The sequence below is a fragment of the Aythya fuligula genome, chromosome 2 (assembly GCF_009819795.1).
Source record: "Aythya fuligula isolate bAytFul2 chromosome 2, bAytFul2.pri, whole genome shotgun sequence".
Classification (NCBI taxonomy): Eukaryota; Metazoa; Chordata; class Aves; order Anseriformes; family Anatidae; genus Aythya; species Aythya fuligula.
In genome coordinates, this window is record NC_045560.1 from 90,491,747 (window position 1) to 90,512,899 (window position 21,153).

Genomic DNA, 21,153 nt, shown 5'->3' on the forward strand with positions numbered 1-21,153 from the left:
AAAGCTGTTTCTTCTCATACTTGCTTTAATACACATAGTCCTTAAATCCAGGGTATCTTCTTAGGGAATAGATAGAGAGGTAGAGTTAGTGGCTCCAAGGACACTTCGGGATGATATTTCTTTTTATAGTTAGCTGCTATCCATAAAACTGAACTAGTTAAAATAGAGTTGTATAAAAAAATTTGGATAATCACAAAAGTATGGGATTTTAAAAAATGCTTGTATGGAAAAGAGGTTAAATTATCTCATTCATTTCCCAATTCCCCTGTGACCTCTATCCTCAGCTCCTCTTAACTCACCCCACTTACCTATCCAAACACAAGGCAGACATATCAATTCTCATCATTCTTGGTAAAAAGACAACATTTTCATGTTTGCTGTCAAATAATATCTCATTCCAGCATGATTTCCTGCAGGCTGTGCTAATTCCTCCAGGCTTTCTAATATATGCTAGAAACTTCACTGTTTTATCTTAATTACTATCTCGGTTGGAGTCACCAAGCTGCTATCTTTGATTTTGTTGTCTCCACAAATACTTCAGTGATGCTCTATGACAAACTAGGCAATATGTGCATCTACCTCTTACATAAAGAAGGAAAGAATTAGTAGACAATATCCAGAAAGTATTACTTTGTTAGAAATCAGAGTGGTGGGGCAGAATGACAATGCTACATAAGACTGTACCTACACTCCTGGGATTATATGCAGTTTGCTGGAACATAATAAATAAAAAAATAAGGTCACTGTGGAACAAGTTCACTCACTCTATATTATTGTGAATGACAAGACTATTTTAGTAACTGTTCTTTTAAACCCATATAAATTTTCAGATTTATCTCAATTTGGCTTTATGAAAACTGAAACTTGCAGTGCAAAGATCATTTATAAAAGCTTTAGAAGATGAGCTTTTCAGGCAGGGATTTTGTCACCTTTTTGGGTAATATTCAGGTGTCCCCATCCCCCTTGACAAGAAAAAAAGCTTAAAGACCGCAAACTGGGAATTCTTGGAGGTGTGGCTCCATTTTTCACCTTACCTAATACATATTATTTCTTCGCTATGCTAAACTTTCACCATGACTGCATAATAGAGTCTTACTAATATTGTTCCTGTCTGTGAGTTTGATATGACTTCCCCAAATCGGATGAAACAAACATTTTCCATTGTGATGGACATCAAAATCAAGGATCAGCTCAATGAACTGATCTCAATGATCATCTCATCAGGTGCGGAGTCCTGCTGGCAGCGTCGTCAGCTCTCACACAATCGTACATGTATAGTTCGGGGAGCAGGGCTATGCCAGCACTCCCTGCTCACAAAGCTGACAACCTACCTCCAGCTTTGCATCATTTCCCTGGATTACTACTGCTTCTGACACACTCCTGTTACAAGAGCATAGCTCAGTGCCATTAAACAACCAAATGAATGGATTGTGCTATTATTTGTAATTTTTTATCCCCCACACTCCTGTCCCGGGCCAATTATTTAGTCAGCTGGTGAGCCTGTGCCTTGAGCAAGCATCCTGTTGGGTAACCATCTCCTAGCTGTGGGGGACATGTGAGAGCTTCCAACTTGGTTTCCTAGTAATGTTTGAAGTAAAAGCAGTACGGAAAATCCCTGGAAGAAAAGTCTTCCTTAAGCTGAAGACCTTCAATATTGCAAAACCAATATGAAACATTACAAAGGCAGAATGGTGAGTCAGCCCACTTTGACCAAATGTCTGTGACTGCAAAAGGTCTTTCTGTTTTCAGGAGCCTGTTTTTGAGATACTTTTGTGCATATTCTAGTACATGCTGTGCATTTTTCAGGCCACCTAAAATTCTAGAAATGCAACAGTTCTGTTTTCCCACCATGTCTTTAATGACAGTCAAAAGATATAATTTATGTTTTTATTTGTTAGAGAGTGAAATCACTTTCACTATTAAGCTGTCACTGAAGTCAGTTGGGATTATTACAGAATGATAAATTAGAGATAATTATTATTTTTTGTTGTTGTTGGATAGTATTCACTTCAAGTACTCCTGCTAGGAGTAAGGGCCAGTTTAAGGAATCCACAAACTCCAAGGGAGGCTTGCCAAAATAGATTTTGTCTTTCTGATAATTTGCTCAATGGAACATTTCTCACTTTAGTATTACTGGGATAATGACAATGACCTGGATTTCAGAGAAGCAAGGTTTGAAAGGATTGGTAATATCTTAATAGACAATGATAAAGTTGAAGGTAGGGGATGAGATTTCAGGGGTACCATCTCGATACTAACCAAAACCTAAATTCCACAATGCTGCTTCTGCAATCTGAGGGACAAACTCTTCTGCCACAGACAGGCAGGGATATTGGATCGGTGAAGAGGATCACTTTGGGAGTCAGCAAAAGTTGTAACGAGAGACTTGCATCCCTCTGTGATGGATACCAGTGCCTGAACAACCTTTCCTTCTGTTCACAGAGAAAAAGAGCTGGCGTCCTACAAAACTCTTGGGTCTACCACTTTGGAGTGTTCTCAGCCAGCTTGTTTGTACTTCAACTTCCCTTTGAAGGAGCTACAAAAGTACATAATACCTCCTTCTGGGAGCTTGGCACTGACCTGCAAGCCAGCACCAGCAGGGCTCTGTCACACTTCAGCCTGGAGAAGAGAAGGCTGTGGGGAGACCTTACTCCTACCTTTAAATATGTATAGTGGACTTACAAAAGAGACAGGGAAGGACTTTTTACCACAGCCTGTAGACAGGACAAGGCAACAGTTTTCAAATGAAAGGAGGTAGACTTAGATTGAACATGAGGAAGACATTTTTCGTAATGAGGGTGGTAAGAAACTGGAAAAGGCTGCCCAGAGAAGTTGTAGATGCCCCATTACTGGAGGTGCTCAAAGCTGAGCTGGATGGGGCTTTGATCAACCTGACCTAGTGAAAGGTGTCACTGATCATGGCAAGGGGGATGGACTAGATGATCTTTAAGTGTCCCTTCCAACCCAAACCACTCTATGATGCTATGATACTCAAATTTTTGTATCCTGCCTACACACTTGGTACAGAAATGCATGAAAAAAGCTCTTCATGAGCCAGCCATGTCTGCTGATCTGCATGGTGACCTGCTTCTCTGGCCCAATGTACTCTACACTTATGACTTTTATGTTCTGGGCCCTGTTGTTGTCAGCTCCACTGTAACACTGCTGGTTCTCCCAGTCATTAGTGTGAGTTTCTTTAATGAGCAAGTAAACAATTTTGTCACATTAACAACATTTTTATAGCATACACAGCTTGTAAAAGCTCATGTTGGAGGAAACAGCCTTCTATCAACCCAATGCTTTCAACACGCAAAAAAAAAAAAACAACAAAAAACAAAACAGGCTCTGTGGGTTTACTAGAAGGAGTTGCAGTACATTATCTAAGAACTGCTAATTGCAAACTGAGCTCAAGACATAAATCAAAACTTCAAGCTATAATTTTCAATAATGGTATTAAATGAATTAGACTTTTCAACAAAGCTTAGTCACTGCAGCAAGGTAGGAGGTGAGTCCCTCTACCAAATATAACTGGATATTTAATTCTGGTGAGCATTAGCAACTGAGTTTCTGACTTTTGCTATAAACATACACGTCTGTAGCTTCGATTAGTTCAGATTTGTCTGAATTCCAAAGTGAGGGTCCACTCATATTCCCATTTCAATCAACAAGAGAAAATGCAGGCTTGCACCACCGTGTTAAGTTTAAACTTTGAATTCTGAGGAAAGAAAGAGAAAGAAATGTAATTTCAATGTGTGAAGGGTTTTTTTCATGCATCTATAAAACCTGAACAATGCTCTTTTTCATAGCATGAGGAAAAAAGAGCATCTTTGGGATAATCTGTTTTGGTCCACTGCAAAAGCTATACTTCTTCCCCTACCAAGCAAACTCCAAGCTAGTCAAGCTCTTTCTCATCAAGCATCTGCACACTTTCTTGCTCTGACTGACAGCAAACCTCACAACTTCTTGGTTTTGTCCTCAGCTCTGTCATGGTAGATGCATCCACAATAATGCCTGAGTACTATCCTTGCATCTTTCTAATTCTGAGACCTTGAAAAGATGTGGGGGGGAAAAAACCCTCATAGTTTAAACTTCCATAATTAACAATACCTAAATAATAATAATTTCAATGCTTGTTGTTGATAAGAAAATAGAAACTCCAAAATCTATTCTACATGCTTTTCTACACAGATCTTTCAAAAAAAATTTTAGTTTTTGATCAGGAGGATTGAGGCATATCACTCAACATTTCTGCTGCTCATGGCAGAAATCTTATTTACTGAACTTGATTTGCTACTGATGATGATCAAGAGCCAAGTAAAAGGCTAAAGGAATACTTCCATTACATTTTGGATTTTGAGTAAATTTCCCTTTTCTGGTTTCCACAGGGTCAGATGAATGATTTCAGGAAACAATGTCCTAGTGACATTAAAGTTCATATTTAGACTCAGCTAAGTCTCTTTCAGACCACAGGATTTCTTCTTCTTCCTTTTCTAAGCTATTCCTTCCTTCTAGCTACAGCAGCTATTTATTTGTGAGTTACTTTAAATCCCTTCCATTTTATAAGGCACTTCAATTTTGACAGCACTGGAAAAAATGCAGCTTTGCTTTCTAAATTTAGTAGAAGGGGAAGAAAAAAACAGATTGTTTGCTGGTCTCTCTGCTTCTATTCTTCTGTTCCAAACTATTCTCCATAAGTTCCTGTCTATCGCCTTTTGTAAATAACATCTGCTTTTCAAACTCCCTGTCTCCTAATTAGTCTGAATCTTTTGTAAGAGTACAGTATGTATTCAGAAATGTACAAATCAAGTGCTAATGGGTAGTAACATAAATTTCCCACTCAGCATTTACATCAATTTCCACATTAGATGAAAAAAAAAGAAAATTTGCTGGAAAAAAAAAAAAAAAGTTTCAAAATTATGCATTTGTATTGATAGTGCCAAATATTTTCAACCTTGAGAAAGTTTTTTTTTCTTTTTTTCTTTCTTTTTTTTTTTTTTTTTTTTTTTTTCCAGGTGATATTAATTTATTAATTGTCTTTCTTATCTCTTTTCTAACATACCAACTGGATTGGGAAAAATCTCCTCTCTGTTATAGAGAGCTTCAGCTCACATCCTTTCTTTCTCAAGGGAATGTGTCAACTCCAGGCTACAGAGTAATTCCCACTCAATTGCTTTCTGTTTGCCATAACTATCTAGATATTTCATACAAAACAAAATAGGTCAGACCAGCTCTATCAATAGATATCAAAGGAAGGAAGTCTTGAAGTATTTACTTCCTAATTATTAAGGACTTGCTATTATAAGATGGGAGACAAATCTAAACTTATTTTGCCTGTGGCAAAATGTGTCTTTGAACCAAAAAATTCCCCCTGTGCAAAGTAAACTTCCCGAACTCCAGATTTCAATGATAAACCTTGAGATCTGAAAAATCCAAACCTAACAGTCTTACTATCAGCTAGATAATTAACTGAAATAAGCATACTGAATGACGAAAGAGAAAAACTAATGCACTACTTTGATTAAAGCGTAGCTAAGTAAAGTTTTCAGGAACCAACTGGGAACAGAACCATGAGCCAGAGCCATGTCAGAGGGAATTCTACATAGATTCATTTTTGGACATATGTTTTTAAAATGTGTTTTATGAATGACCTGGAGAAATGTTTGAATGTTATCTGTGGGGAAAAGAAAGAAAATGCCTGTACACCAGTTGTTAACAGCCATAAAATCATTGCCAGAACATCCAGCCACTGGATTCCCATGCCTCTAAAATCTATAGTGAGACAATCTGTATTTTAGGCAAAATCTTGAAAGTTGGAACCAACATAAACACCTATCCCAGTTCTGGTCCCTCAGGTGCATTGGTGTGTCTTGTGACTCTCATGGGAAAAAACAAAAACCCTCATTCTGAATCTCACCCTTCTGGCTTACTGTCTAACTCCTTGGGAGGCACATAAGCAATGGTGCCAGACACGTACAGAAGCAGGTAAAAGAGAAAGTCAGTACAAATCACGTGAAAACAACATCTGTAATGCTAGGTTTCTGACTGTGACTATTCTTTCCTCTGGGAAGGAAGTGTCTGGAGTACCTGGAAAAAAAAAAAAAAAGACAAAAGGTTTGCCAATTTTGGGCAGACAGGGTATTCTCATTCTTCAGCTCTGATAACTGAAAATGAATGAAAAGGCCCCAAAAGCTTAGTTCCTGCCTTATTATGAGTAGCCAGGCCCTCTGACAGGTAATTTCCATAGTAGGGTGATCTCTTGACAGCAAAGCAAAAAAATGGCCAACACCTTTGTCAACCTTTAGCTCTTATTAGTTCAGAGTGTTCCCTAAACCAAATGTAGTTTGTTTACTTTTCAAACCTAAAAAAGGTTCAAAGTGGAAAACTCTACTAAGTATTCACCAAGCTCACTTTAAACCCATAGAAACTCGTGTGTTTACAGCAGCTTTCATCAAGTTCACCAGGTCTACTGCAAATCAGTTTTCTAATATGGGAGATAATTTGAAGAAAGAACCACAACCAAACCCTTGCTGGCAGGGAAAAGCCCAGGGTAACATAAAGATTAAAAAGGAGAAGCGCAGCCAAAATAGGAGATGGCATCCTGCTGAAAACAGTGGTCATAAGTTCTCAAAACAGCTTTCCTCAACTCCCAATTACAGACAAAGTCAAAGAGAACATGACAACTGGGGGAACTGGCAAGTAAAGAAGGGGATAAACCAGAGAGGTTTCATGTACAATTAGATCATATGAAATGAAGGTCACATCTTGTAATAAAGAATGTTGGATGTACTTAAAAGACAGGAGAATGTGAATCTGAAAAGGACCTAACATTATGAAAGATAATAGACTCAGTGTGGGCTGTTATGGTGCTGCTGGGCTTGAAAGCTGAAGGCATCCCTGAGCAATACAAGCAGAACTCCAGAAAAGGAATAGAAAAATCACATTGCTGGGTGCTTATTTAACAGCTTCTGGAATACCACACCTGGTTCTGGCCTCTGCAGTTCAAAATGGTAATTGAGAAGCTGAAGAATATTCTGAGACGGACCGGCCAACGCATGGTAAAAGCGCTGGAAAACAGGTGAAAGCAAGACAGCCCAGATGTGGGAGTTACTGCAAAAGAAGGCTAAATGGAAAACTAATCATGGCTTAGACTACGTTTAGGGGAAGAACAAAATTTTGGGACAGCATTTTAAACCTATTAGAAGTTTCTAATAGACACACCTTTCACGTGCTTTTAAGGGAATATTTGCGTGAGGGAAAAAGAGTAATGAACCATTAGAAAAGCTTGCTAAAAGTTGGGACATTTTTCTACCACTAGCAATTCTAGGAACTAAATCAGTTGTTCTAAGAGGACACAATTTAATTTAAAACAAAACAAAAATCACGGATTCAGAGAAATGCTATTGCCTGTGTAATACAAATCATGGTGTATAGTCCCAGTGGTCCCTTCTGGTTTTGTTTTATATGATTCTGAGAGTGCAATGAAAACAATTGGAAGATGCCAAGAAATCTTGTTAGATTTCTTAAATTCTCATCCTCGCCAGTCTGATAGCAAAGTTTGACACTGGAATAGAAATCATTCACCTGCAGTGTTGCAATTTGGTATTTCTTTGCCTCCCATTTTGCATCTTTCTCAGTCTCTACAGCTTGAGTTCAGATCACCTCCCTGCTCACAGAAGTTTCTAGCTGAGTCAGTTACCAATTTCACCCAAACTGTGCTATTTCCATCTCCATTTGTCATGTTTATGGTAACATGTTTACTACTTAACGTTCATACAAAGCTTGGAAGATGGAAAGTGCTCTCTAACTGCTAAATGTTGTCATTTATGCAGTTCCTAAAACCTGTGAGGTAGGAAATACAGGCTAAATCTACAGGCTGAACTCATAGCTGGTGTAGAGGTAGGGGAGGCAGCTTGAAATGGCTGCCTTCCAGTGAGAGGCAGCTCAACAGGTGCATCCTCTGTGTCTACCTAACATAGCCAAAGGCAGGGTTTCACCCCGTATCTACTGCTTTGGGGCAAAAAAGCAGCTGTGTAGGCAGTACTTTAATGCAAACCATGCTGCCAAAAGGTCTGCCCAGAGCCCCATTGCCATGTGGCCTGTACCTGTGACTGGGCCCCTGCAGGCTACAGGCCCACCTGAGGCACACCTCAGGCACCTGGACCAGTGCTGTTGGCCACGTGTATGGTGCCATAAATGTAAAACACATTCCTTTTTAGTTGAAGAAAGAATGAAGGATGTCTGTGCACTGTGGTGTATTAAGTAATAGTGATGGATCTTGATTACTTGAAGGACCTCTAATGAATTTCTGTATTGGCAATGCTTGAGTTAAGAGGTTGGTCAAGAGATTAACTCCTGCTCCTTTGTTGTTGCTCAGCATTTCTGTTCTAATTTCCATGAGACAGGCAATGTTCCAGGAATCGAAAACTTAAAGAGAGAAAGAAAAATCAAAAATAGCTATTTTCATTACCATGACCTCCTTCCTGCACTAGTTGACAGGAGCTACTGAAATGCAGAAGACTAATTGAGGGGAAAAAGAGTTCTGCTGTCTAAAAGATACCTACCTTGCTCCAATATAATCCTCCTGATCTATTTAAATTGCTTCTCTCCTTAGCCTCCTTCTCCATTTTGTCTGCTCATTCATTTTGAATTTCCTTCTGATCCATTTTCCTCTTCTGCTGCTGACTGAAGACTTCTAACTCTTACTCAAGAGTTTGATATTTTCTGATATTTCCTGTGCCTAAAACCAACTTTTCCTCTAGTTTTCTGAAGAAAAAATAACCTAATCTTTTGTCAGCTGCCAAGCTTGGACTAAAAGACAGGCTGTATGCTGAACCTTTTTGTATGCACTTTTTATTACAGAAGCATACATCAACCCAGGGATGACAAGTGAAGCGGTTTCAACTGGCACATTTTCATTCTACGTTACTGAAGTACTTACATCCTGCCTCTGAGTATATATTACTCTATACAGGCTATGTCTATAATATACACTTGCAGTGTAAGCACCCAGACTATAATTTTTAAACAGTGGTTGAAATCCTCAGTCACTGATATGGTTTTGGCAACACACTGTCTTTCATTTTTCATATCACTAACTCTGTTTGACTTAAATGCTTTCAATTTTAAAAACCGTTTTCTCATGAGTTCAATAGTTACATTTCAGGCATCTCCTGCACCACCAAAATTGAAGTGTGAAATCTCATCAAGATCCAGGAAATCCGTCTAGATACACAATGTAATGATGAGCACTTAAAAACTGTTCAGCTAATAGAAATAGACAGGTGAAAAGTTAGATGAGGTTCAGACTCCACCGTTCCTAATCGAACCTCTGACTGCAGGGACGGGCTGGTACCTGCTGTCACAACATGTTCCTTAAAGGACAACTCAGGATTGTGGCAACAATGAACAGCTAAACTTTCTAAACTAAGGTTACCACTTCTTGGTTTCTAAGGCTGCACTGACCTCATAAGACGCAGGCTATCAACCCTGTAGTTTCCAACATATCTGTTAGCTGTAATGGTCTGCAGTTTTGCAAGGAGCTCTTAAGGTAAACTCAGCCTGGGCCAAAGACTCCCCAGGTTTTAGGCAGTCTCAAAGGACATGGCCTCTCTGGGCACAAAGCACAGGTGCACTCTGGTCAGTCGCTCAGGAGATGTAACCACCTTCCTTTTCCATATCCTGCATATCCCAATTGTAGTGTCGGTGCCTCCGTCTTTCAGTTATCTTAGCCTTACTTCCCACATCTTTGCTTTACAAAAGAAATGCACCAAACATAAATGACCCAATACATCAAGCCACTTGGAATAATAGACCCATCAATGTTGGAAAAGCCCTCCAAGATCATCTGGTCCAACCATCACCCTGCCACCAATGTCACCCACTAAACCATGTCCCTAAGCACCATGTCCAACCTTTTCTTGAACCCCCAAGGGATGGTGAATCCACCACCTCCCTGAGCAATCTGTTCTAATGCCTCTAACTGCTCTCTCTGAGAAGAAATGTCTCCTAAACTTAATAAGACCTTGACTTGGTGCACATGGGCATCTCCATTACGATTCTGCACCAGACCCCATGCAGGCACTGCTGTAGAATGAAGATGGATGCTGGAGAGAATCACAGCCTTGCCCAGCAATCCCCACACCATGACAAAAACACTGAGAGTAGCAGCATGGGGGCAACAGTGTACAGAACAGTTTAGCAAATCCTAATACACATAGTGGTGGAGTGATTTGTTTTATTTTGGTTAATTTTTTAACTTTTTATTTGTTTGTTTGCTTGCTGATATGAGCAGCATTATTACAAGGCTAGTTTACAAGTGGTGGCTTAAACGTTTGGTTCATTGTGTTCCAAAGCTTTATCTTTTAAAGATAAAAAAAGAATAGCTATATATCTTCTGACCATGTTTGAAGGATATTTTTTTTTTTTTTTAAGTCCGTACAGTACAGAACTTGACTGTGAAAAGAGAAGTTAGGGAAAACAACCTCTGAAAAGGTTTTCTATGGCAGAATTAAGAACAAGAAAAATCTACTTCTACTCAGTTGTTCTTAATGGGGCGCCTGGTGAGTCAGTGTATTTGGAAGTCCTTCTAGGTTACAGCATCTTGTCTACTTTCATGTTTTGATCCTACTTTGATTCAGCTTTCTTTAGATATAAACACTGTAAACTTGAAAGTCAACCTGAGATCAAGCTCTGACGACAGCAGTGTATACATTATGAAAGAATAATGAAGCCATGTGTTACTACACTGTCAGATGTAAGCTGAGGGCTTAGATGGTCATGCTCCTGCTCCTTGTGCAGCCTTGAAGGCTAAAAGAAGGGCAAGACCTCGCAGAACACAAGTCGCAGCTCAGAACTGAGATCTGATAAAAGTACAATGTGGAAAGCAGAATAAAAATCCATTACCGCTACTAAAAGGTTCAGTAAGGAGTTGTAACTCAAGGAACTAGAAACACTATTTCTGGAATGACAAAACCCAAAAAACTCCAATGGGGGGAAGGTTCTTAAAATGAACTAAACGGTTACTTCTTGTCCCGCAAGAATTAGAAGGAAATCAGATCCATTCATTTGGAAGCAGCTACTACTGTAAAGGAGCTTTTTTTTTTTTTTTTTTTTCTTTTTTGAAAACCCAAGTCACACTAATCAATCCCAGATATGGTACAGAAAAAAAAATATGCAAAACTCTTTCCATATGGTTCTCTCTGTAAACAGCAATATTTTTGAAACAACTTTTGTATAAAGAATTCCAGAAAATGAGCAGAGTAGTCTGAAATTAGTTTCTATAATGCACTTCTCAGAATTATTTAAACCATGTGGAAGTACTGGTCTTTTGGTTAAACATGATTCTTGAAACTGATATTGAGTTTTATACCTGAAATGGTTCTTGGTGATTTTCAAACCGTTTTACTTTAGCTTGCTTCACCATTTCTGTCTCTGAGTTACAGACCCTTGGAGCACATTTTTTCTTCAAGACTAACCATAGCTGGAGCAGACAGTGTAAAATTCCCAATTCAGAAATGTCTCAGGAAGTGGAGATTTAACTTCAAAACAAAGTTTTAATGGCCTACAGGGTGCATTTATACACCCTGTTACATAAAGTACTCTAAGAATCTGAGCATCATTCATACTTGTTCAGACAAAATTTGTAGCTGACATTAAACTACAATTGGTCTAAATAAGCTCACCCGATACCAGCACTATTTTTAAGAATGCTTAATAGCCACTGTCACACATCCCATAAAGCCTCAAGTCCTCCCTGATTAGACTTGCAGAAATTTGCATGCATGTTCTGCAGTCAAAGGAAAATATCTATAGGTCAGTTATTCAGCGACCTTAAGTCACAGTTGCAAAATGCTTTGAGGTTTGAGTCCTTCCTGCTTCAGGAATTAAATTCTTTTGTGAATTCATAAATAACTAAGGTACCCAGGAGGTTTATGCAATATTTACCTTATTTAAATAGACCAGAAGGTACAATTTGTTTCAAGCCTGCCTATTTTGCCTGTGCTCAAAGTCCAACAGCAGACAGCTCTGCCTCCCTCACCCTTGTGTGCACAGTTCAGAAGGGCACTGTGTCAAACAACCTCCCAAAGCAGGCTGTCTGGACCAGGTGGGCCAGCTAGCTGGGTCTGCTCTTCGGCTCTGGATGCGCTCTGTAGATTGAAAGATCAGAGACTCTTTCATACTGCTATTTCAGGTAGGCCATTGCTGTAATTGCCATCAGGGAAATGTCGTAATCTCAAGTGGGAGAGGATATAAATAATCTTGAATGGTTTGTGAAGTATCCAGGAGTCGATTTGTCTATTAAGACATGAACTGTGCTGTGAGCCACACGTAAGCAAAACTTGTTCAGTTGCTCATGAATTGCTAAGGATTTTTCTCTCTCTTAAAGGTGATACCATCACTAAGAATAGGCCATATTATCACTTTTTATATCATGCTGTAAAAAAACTAATCTACTTATATCAAAGGGCAGACACTTTACTGTGCAACCTGCCTCAATTCAAATTCAAAAGCTCAAGATCCAAATACAGTCTGAGGCCTATAAGTGACAATGTTTAAGGTTTACCACATTTCAAAAAAACTTTTTTACCATCTTCCTTCTGTGTGTCTTCTTATACAGAGATATTCCTAAAGTTACTGTTCAGATGTAAGGTGTATAGGATGAAAGGGTTACTGGTTTTCCTGTGCCACCACTGGGATCAGACAAGACAATCCAGACACTACTCTGCCTTCTGAGAGACTGTGAGTTGCACTACTAGACATGCAGGAAATTATTATGTTTTGGCACCAGGGAAGACCAGAGATGGCATCAGCCTGCACAAACAGCCTCTCAAGTGCAGCTGAGTGTTTGAGGGGCTCATACCCAACCTGTCAGGGCTGCATTCAGGTACAGAGACTACAGGCAGTAGGAAAGACTTGGGAAGATCCCAGGAAGATCTGGGAGAAGTGCAGCAGCCTCACAAAGCACAGCCAAGGAAGCACGGAAATAACCAGCAGCAAATTGCCACAGACTGCACTAACTCAGGATCACAGGAAAGGAACAAGAAGGAGATGAAGATATGAGAAGGTTCTTACACAATCTCTGCTCTGAAAGAAAATTCAAAGTCACAATGAATACAAAAAGACTCAAGTTCAAAGTCACAATGAATACAAAAAGGCTCAAAACCAGGCTGAATCTCAATGGGCATGTTTTGCAGGGTCACAAGCCTGTCCCTTGCACCTCTACCAGACACTGGGCCAACTCGTGCAGCTCTTCTTGCCCCTTTCCAGTCAAGTGACCAAAACTGAGTACTGTTTTCTGCTATTGCTGTGCTAAGAAGCACAGCAGACAGAAAGGAAAAACATTCTCAGTTGCAAAATTCCCTCCTTAGTCATAGGTATGAGAAAATGCTTCACTGCAGACAGGAAAAGTGAACACCCATTCTCCTCCCTTTCACCCCCTCCTGGGATACTGGGTTCAGTAAATGGAAATACCAGGGGAGTGTCTTCTTAGAATTTAAATGGCATGCTGTTACAGGGAATTGAAAAAAAAAAGAACAAGATTTCACACATTTTCTCACTGTCTGCATTGTTTTCACTTTTGGTTGCAACATGTATGCTCTTCATAGCTCTAAGGAGATATGCAGTATATCCAGTACCTCAAAGCCCTAATTATTGACACACTGTGCTCCCAGTATCTCCGTCTTGGTACATAAAACCCAAGTAGCAGGCCAAATTCTTCCCTTGCTCACACTGGTACAACTGTTCCTGTCTTAAAAGTCAGTGGGAGCCATGTTCAATTTGCTCTGCCTTCATGTAAAGTTTTATGTCTTTTTTAAGCACACATTTTATTACTAGGTCTCTTATTTCCATCTGCTCACACCGACTCACACAAAAAGTCTCTCTTTAGGGCATTCTATAAACAAACTAACGAGATGAATGCAAATTTTACAGCAGCCGCTCCTTCTGCCACAGCCTTCTCGGTGCAAAGGCCTGTATGCACAGAAGCGATAGGCAAAGCTGTGCTGCTTCCGAGATGGAGCTGCGGAATTTGTTGATTTAGAAAACACTCAGGTTTCTTCTGAGAGAAGCACAATGAAAATGATGCTTATTATTTCAACTATACTCACAAATACATGCTTTTCTAATTAAAATCTTAGTGACGAGAGGTAGCCCTCTGATGGTACCATGCATCTTTCTGTAGCAGCTCCTCAGGGACAGCCCTACCTGTGTTACTGAGCCAGGTACTGGCAGTTTCTGATCCACACTACCCAGCTTTTCCAACCACTTACAGAGCTCCTCTCTCGCAAGGCCTGTGACTCCCCTCATTTCCACACCACCTTGAATTCTGCTGAGGTCTCCTTTGCAGGGAGTGCAGAGGAATGAATGGACCACAGGTGGCCAGCAATGAAGTTCCAGAAATTGCTGGTCACCAGACTCTCAGCAGAGGTAAAAAGCTGCAAGCAGGGAAGGTAGTGTTTAGGAGGATTCACCTGAGGTGCAGTATGCTCTCACTTGCTCTTGGCTTGTGACATCCACATGTTGCCACTCGTTAAGAGAAGCAGCCACCGGCACTAATGAGGTGCCCTCAGTAATCCACAATTCCCTTTCTTCAGCACAACAATACCCTTTGACCTAAAGGTTCCTTGTTTGGCAGAATGTTTAAGGTATAAGCAAACAGATCATTTTCACTTTTTTTTTTTTTTTTTTTTTTTTTTTTTTTTATATTGCTAATCTGAACAGCATAAAAAAGAAAGTAGTAAACAGGTAACTAATTACATTCTTCCTTGGAAGAACAATGGCAACAGCATGACCTTTTTATGAGGCATGTGCTTTTAAACTGATGACTCCACTTTCTGATTTTTTACTTGCCCTTCCTTCTTCGGCTTTTAAGACAGAATTGAAGAAATGCTGGAATTAATTATCTCCACAGCAATATTCATCAAAGCACTCCTGCTTCTATGGAAGCCGGAGATGAAAAGTTACTAGGCAAATCTAAAGGAAAAGTGCACCCATTGGATTCTTGCAAGCAGGCTAAATGTTCACAGGATAAAATGAATAAAACTGGAACGTTTCTTTCAAAAAGTATTTTCTCTCAGCTGATGTCTCTGAGTGGTGCTAGCATTACCTATCTTGATGATGAACATATTTTAAAGAGCATTTTTCCACTAACAAATAGACATTCTGAGAGGTAACCATATGTTTAAGTGCTCCACAGAGTCATGGTCTGAAAGAGGAAAGGGTCTTATGGAAAACATGCCAAGACAAAATCCTGGCCCACAGAAGTCAATAAGAATTTTGCTTTTGATTTTAATGAAGCCAGGATTTCACTCAAGAGAACTGCAGACGGGTCAACCTATTCAGAGAAAAAAAAAGTATCCAGATGTCTCACAGTATTATGGGCTCTAAATCACAAAGTGCTGTAGCATTGTGAAACATTTTTTTTTTTTCACTCTCTTTACTGCAAGAAATAGAATGCCTTATTTTTAACCAAAAATAATTCTTACCAATAAAACAAATATAAAAGGATGTATGTCAGAAACACAGGTCTATTGCATTGTGAGATGTACTAATGCCTTTTTTTGTCTCACAGCTTAATCCTTCTGCAGAGAGTTAGATTTCTCATTTTTTCTGTTGACAGTCACATTTATTTCTACTGTATGGATTTATAGCAGAGTAAAAAAGAGAACAATGAACCTCTGGACTGATAAAGCAGGTGGTTTTTGTTGTTGTTGTTTTGTTGATTTTCATTTTTAAATGGGAAGGTAATAGAAGATTAATTGGCTCTCATAGGTATGCATGTCTGCAAGGGCAGTCAGAGATATGAAGAGCCATTTTCACTCAGCTGTCTTAAGAAGCTAATGTACACACTTCTTCAGTTAGGACAACATTATATACCCATTTCAGAAGCCAGGGGAATTTTAATCAGCATGTTATTATAATTTAAGTGCATTTGGTCTCTTTTTCTCCCCCCAAACCCTTCTAGACAGTGCTTTTCTGTTGTATTCAAACTGGATCCTGTTGGGTTGCTGACATTCTGCCGTATCTTTGCTCAGAAGTACTCACGAGGAGAACATACCTCCTGCCAAAGCTCTCACCAGTTGTAAAGCAAACAAACAAAAAAAGTGTCCTCAGAATGTTCCATCATATGCAAAACAAGACAAATTTACAGTCGAGGAAACTGCACGTTTCATGTGGCTTGCATTTCAGTTAGCGTCTCCTGGCGCCTCGTGCCTGATAGGAATATGTATGGAAAGAGCAAGCAGTGACCTCTCCACTACCACGAAGCTTTGCGCTTGAGCAATCCGGCACTGCAAGCCCTGGCTCTTTGACTCGCTTGGTCTCGAGCTTCTGTCTGACAGTGCAATCTGTCATTGTCAGCCCACAAGGGCAGGCTGACAACAAACCATGTAGTAAGTAATAAAGCCGCAAATACTTCTACATCCTTTTCCCCTGTAATTGGAAACCTTTGAGCTCAAAACTCATCTCATTTACATCAGCATAAATTCTGATTAACACCACCAAACACAATGTAATTCCCAGTAATTATTTTAAGGAAAATGAAATCAAATTCCAGCAAAATGAATCCTAAAAGCCAGAGGACACTAAATATAGTCATAATCACTTCATTTAGTGAGCCAAAAAGCAAGTGAGCAGCAGCGCTAACTGACCCCTAAGCGTACATTCTAATCACCACTAAATGACAGAATATTGTTATTATTTTGTGAGTGTTGCAAGGAACTATTAACAATTACCAATTTGGAATCAATTGAGTGTAATTATTGTGTAATCACCAGAAATAAGTGGTCTTTGCTAGGTGTTGGTTATGTAATTACAGATTAATAACAAGAGTGCCTATGCTGTGACACAAAGCAACGTGCCAGAGATCTGTTCTTGAAGAAGCTTGCTAAGGAGCTGAGAAGATACCTACTGACATACCAAAGGATGTGGCTGTATAATTCAGTCTCTACAGCGTCATAGAGTCACTGAATCACTGAATGGTTTGGGTTGGAAGGGACCTTAGATCATCTCATTCCAACCCCCCACCATGGGCAGGGACACCTCCCACCAGACCAGGTTGCCCAAAGCCCCATCCAGCCTGGCCTTGAGCACCTCCAGGGATGGGGCATCCACAGCTTCCCTGCGGATGTGCCAGTGCCTCACCACCCTCAGAGTAAATAATTTCTTCCTCATCTAAATCTTCCATATTTTAGTTTAAAACCATTACTATAACCTTGTCCTGTCACTGCACTCCCTGACACGGAGTCCCTCCCCAGCTTTCCTGTAGGCCCCCTTAAAGGCACTGGAAGGCCACTGTAAGGTCTCCACAGAGCCTTCTCTTCTCCAGGCTGAACAACCCCAACTCCCTCAGCCTGTAGGAGAGGTCTCTTCACAGGAGAGGTCCTCCAGCCCTCTGATCATCCTAATGGCCCTGCTCTGGACTCGCTCTAACAGGTCCATGTCCTTTTTGTGCTGGGGACCCCAGAGCTGGATGTAACACTCCAGTATCCATGGAAAATACTTCAAAGGGACATAAGGGACATTTTATTAATTTATTTAACTGGGGAAGTAATTTAGTTCCTCAGTACAAAAGCAACACTGAAAAGAAAAAAAAATAAAAAAATTGAAACAGGCTTCCCTTTTTTATTGGCCTGTCCCAGTTGTAATACCAACCTCCACCTTCCAGGGGGCAAACATGAGAAGATGTCAGGTGCATTCCAGCACCGAGCTGTAGCAAGCACAACAACACGGTGCTGCTTGAGTTGGGCTGGTCCCAGCTCTGAGGGGGCTGAAGAAAGTCTGAAAGAAAAAGCCTCTATGCAGCATATGCAGCAGTGTTACTCTCTGTCCTGGGGAAAACCAGTACCTCAGAGGGTTTTTTGGCTTCTTTCCTCCCTCCCTCCCTCCCAGAAAAACAACTAGCTGTCATCTATCCACAAAAAAAAAAAAAAAAAAAAAAAAAAAAAGGGAAACCTGGAGAAAAGCTACAAGTTCTTATCCACATACAGTGTACAGATCTTCCTCTCAGCAAAACAAGTCCCTAGAGCATTTGAACATGAGACTCTCCTAGCCACATGCAGTAGCAGGGGCGCTTGCTCTGTTCCTCAAGGCATCTTTGCATCAAGCAACCTGTCATGGGAGAGAGGGAGCCGAACCCTTATTCCTGTTTCAGGTTTGGTTTGAATGCACAGACTCTGTGGTTTCAGGCCCTGACTCTTCTCTTCCCTGAGGTGGAATTTCAGTTCTAGGGCAAGAGACATAAAAACTAAACACACACAACTGACATGGTTTACCTACCTCTGCTTCCTTTGCTCTTAATTCCAAGAGGAAAGCCATGCAGGGATCCCCAGCCAGCCTGTTGAAGACTTAGTAGATTTAGGGGTCCAAGAAATAAATAAATAAATACAATCAAACCATGCTTTGTGGGTTCCTGCTCCTATTATCTAAGGTTTTGGCAAGATCCTTTCACACTAAATGGACAAGTTACTCTGCCTAAGTCTCTGCTCCGCCCTCAATCTTCTGCCCTTCTCATGGTAGTCCCTCTCAAACTGGGTACACAAAGGTAGAGGCATCCAAAATAAAACAAAGCCCTAATTATTCCCCTAATTTTTAAACGAGGTTAGTAATTAGTTCACAGTCTGTTGCAACGAGCTCCTGTGTGGCTTGTGTAACAAATGAGGTCCCTTCAATTAGATGGCCATTGCCAGCAGTGGCTCAAATGCCAGTTTTAAATGATTTTTGTTCCAAACACATCCCTAGCATTACTTTATCCACAGAGCTTGTCTTGTGCTTTCAGGATCCAGGGAAAATAAGTGTTTGCTGTATGTGGTTGGTACACCGAGAAGCAAGGACTAGATTTTTTTTTCTTCTACGTCCTTAGGTGCCTGACTTCCATTTCAATCAATGGAAACTTTTAGAAACCTGCCCCCAAGTGACCTGGAGCTTGTGTGCTCCGTGTCTGCTCTACTGCTTCAGGCACGTGCCTAGCCAGTTGGTATACCAACTGCTACGAGAAGCCTCACAAACAGCACAGTACTGAGTCACCAATAAAGCAAGAACAGTTTGTCAAATCCCATCAGAGGTCTGAGGAAGAATAAATGTCACAGTCATTAATACCGTCTCTGGAAGCACTTTCTTCTTCTGGATTTCCCAGATTAGTGCTGTTGGAAGTGCACTGCACAGTAATAAATGTCGAGTATTTATGCTTAGTATTAAACATAATCCAAAGCATAAGAGTTGATGTGAGATCTAAAGAGAACATGGAGCTGTAAGCACGGTGATTTGTGTACCAGTACTAGTGAATGAGATCTGCCTGGGAAGAGAGGACGAGCACTGCTCCAGATCTCACAGCAGTGCCACCATGACGTGTATTCTAGTGCCCATATCCTCAGCTCAGTATCCAGAGACACAATAGCTCTGCATGGAAGTCTTTCATAAATCTGAACAAGCAGTAGGCTGGGAATGCAGCAAAAAGATTTAGAAATTAGATACTTAAAAAAAATATCTTGTGGAAAAACCTTGCATATTAAGTAAAAAGGAAACACTAGGCTTCATCCCAATTTGAATAATTTGACAAGGACTTTAATGTCAGTATTTTAGTCACATTGGCATGTTTTCTGCTTAACATTTTCATATCTGCAACTTACCATATTCCACATGGGAAAATTAATGCTGTGCTCTGTACAGGTCTTACAACAAAATTACTTTCTCTGACTCAACTTTACTAATTTAAATCAATGGCAAAATTTCTTCTCACTTTGATGTGAGCAGAACCCAAACTAAGCTACATTGCCTATCTCTGAAAAACAATTAGATATCATTTTATAAAGATACCATTGACTGTTCGTCTACTGCACCTCATAAGTATCTGCTTTCTGGAAATGATAAATAAAACTATTTAAACTAGAGCTACAGTAAGGAATTTATATATATAACAGGTTCAGACTAGATTTTGGACCCAAAACTCAGTTAAGGTTAAAGCTCTCAAATACAACCTGGAATATAAACAGCACAACTGAGCCCTGACCTAGCAGTCCTACTCTGCTGCTCTCAACCTTCTAAAATGTTCAAGTAAAGCCAGTAGAAAAAAGGTGGAAACAGTAAAACCAGAACTATTCCACTAGTCTGCGATAATACCACAATAACCCTCAATAGGACTGCTGAACAATGTGAATTTACTTTTTTTTCTTCCACTTTTTGATAACACAATCTAGACGAATAGAGACACTCATTAATTCCAAACACTAGTTTAACAATTATTGGGGAAGGAGATTTCTTGTTTCACTTCACTCTCACAACAATCCAACATTTCCTTTACTACTGTGAAGTGGCAGAACAGCAGCTGAAGGTAAAAGTAACCTATAAAAATTATTATTTTTTTTAATTGTAATGAGGATTGGTAAGATTTTTTTTTGACTTTACTATACCAGCCAGTGGGCAGGAAGCAATTAAGAGGTTTTCAAGCTCTGCTGTGTGGTCTTTCAAAAAAAGATCTCCAGGCAAAGATCTCTGCATAGAGATTGCATATCCATAACACTTACCATTAAAGTTACTGGGGGGACAGGCAGGAGAAAGCAATTCCCTCAGCACTCAAACCAAGCAAAAACCTTGGAGAAGGAAGAAAAAGTCCTCCTTAGTTACCATTGCAGTGTGGTTTTATTGTTAGGTTTTGATGAGGGGGAAGACAAATTGAAAAAACAAACAAACCAACCAAAAAAACCCCACACAAATCCACGCCCCAAAATAACAAAAAAACCTTTATTATTGGCTTTGAAAAAGGCTGAAATGTTGAATTTTAAAACTGTTTTGTTTCCATTTCAAGCCAGGAGAGTCATATTTGAACACAAAAGTGCAGCGTGCAGACTTTGAGAATCCCCAGGCAGGAAAAGGGGTTCCTTCCCAGCAGTCAGGGAAAGACTCAGGAACACACAGGTGAGCACTGGGGCCTGACAAGTGATGGGCCAGCCCTCTTTAAGCAAAACTAAAAGCTTAATGCCTGTTTTCCTCAGGCCTCCTGGCCTTTGTCCTTACAAACGATCCTGAAAAACCCACCGAAATCAGTCATCAAGGTTTTTAAGTTTTCCCAAAAGTTTGCTGACACTGCACCCAACCTCTAATCTGTGGTTTTTACAGAAACTCTGACCACAATACGTCATTTCCCATGTCACGACTTGCTGA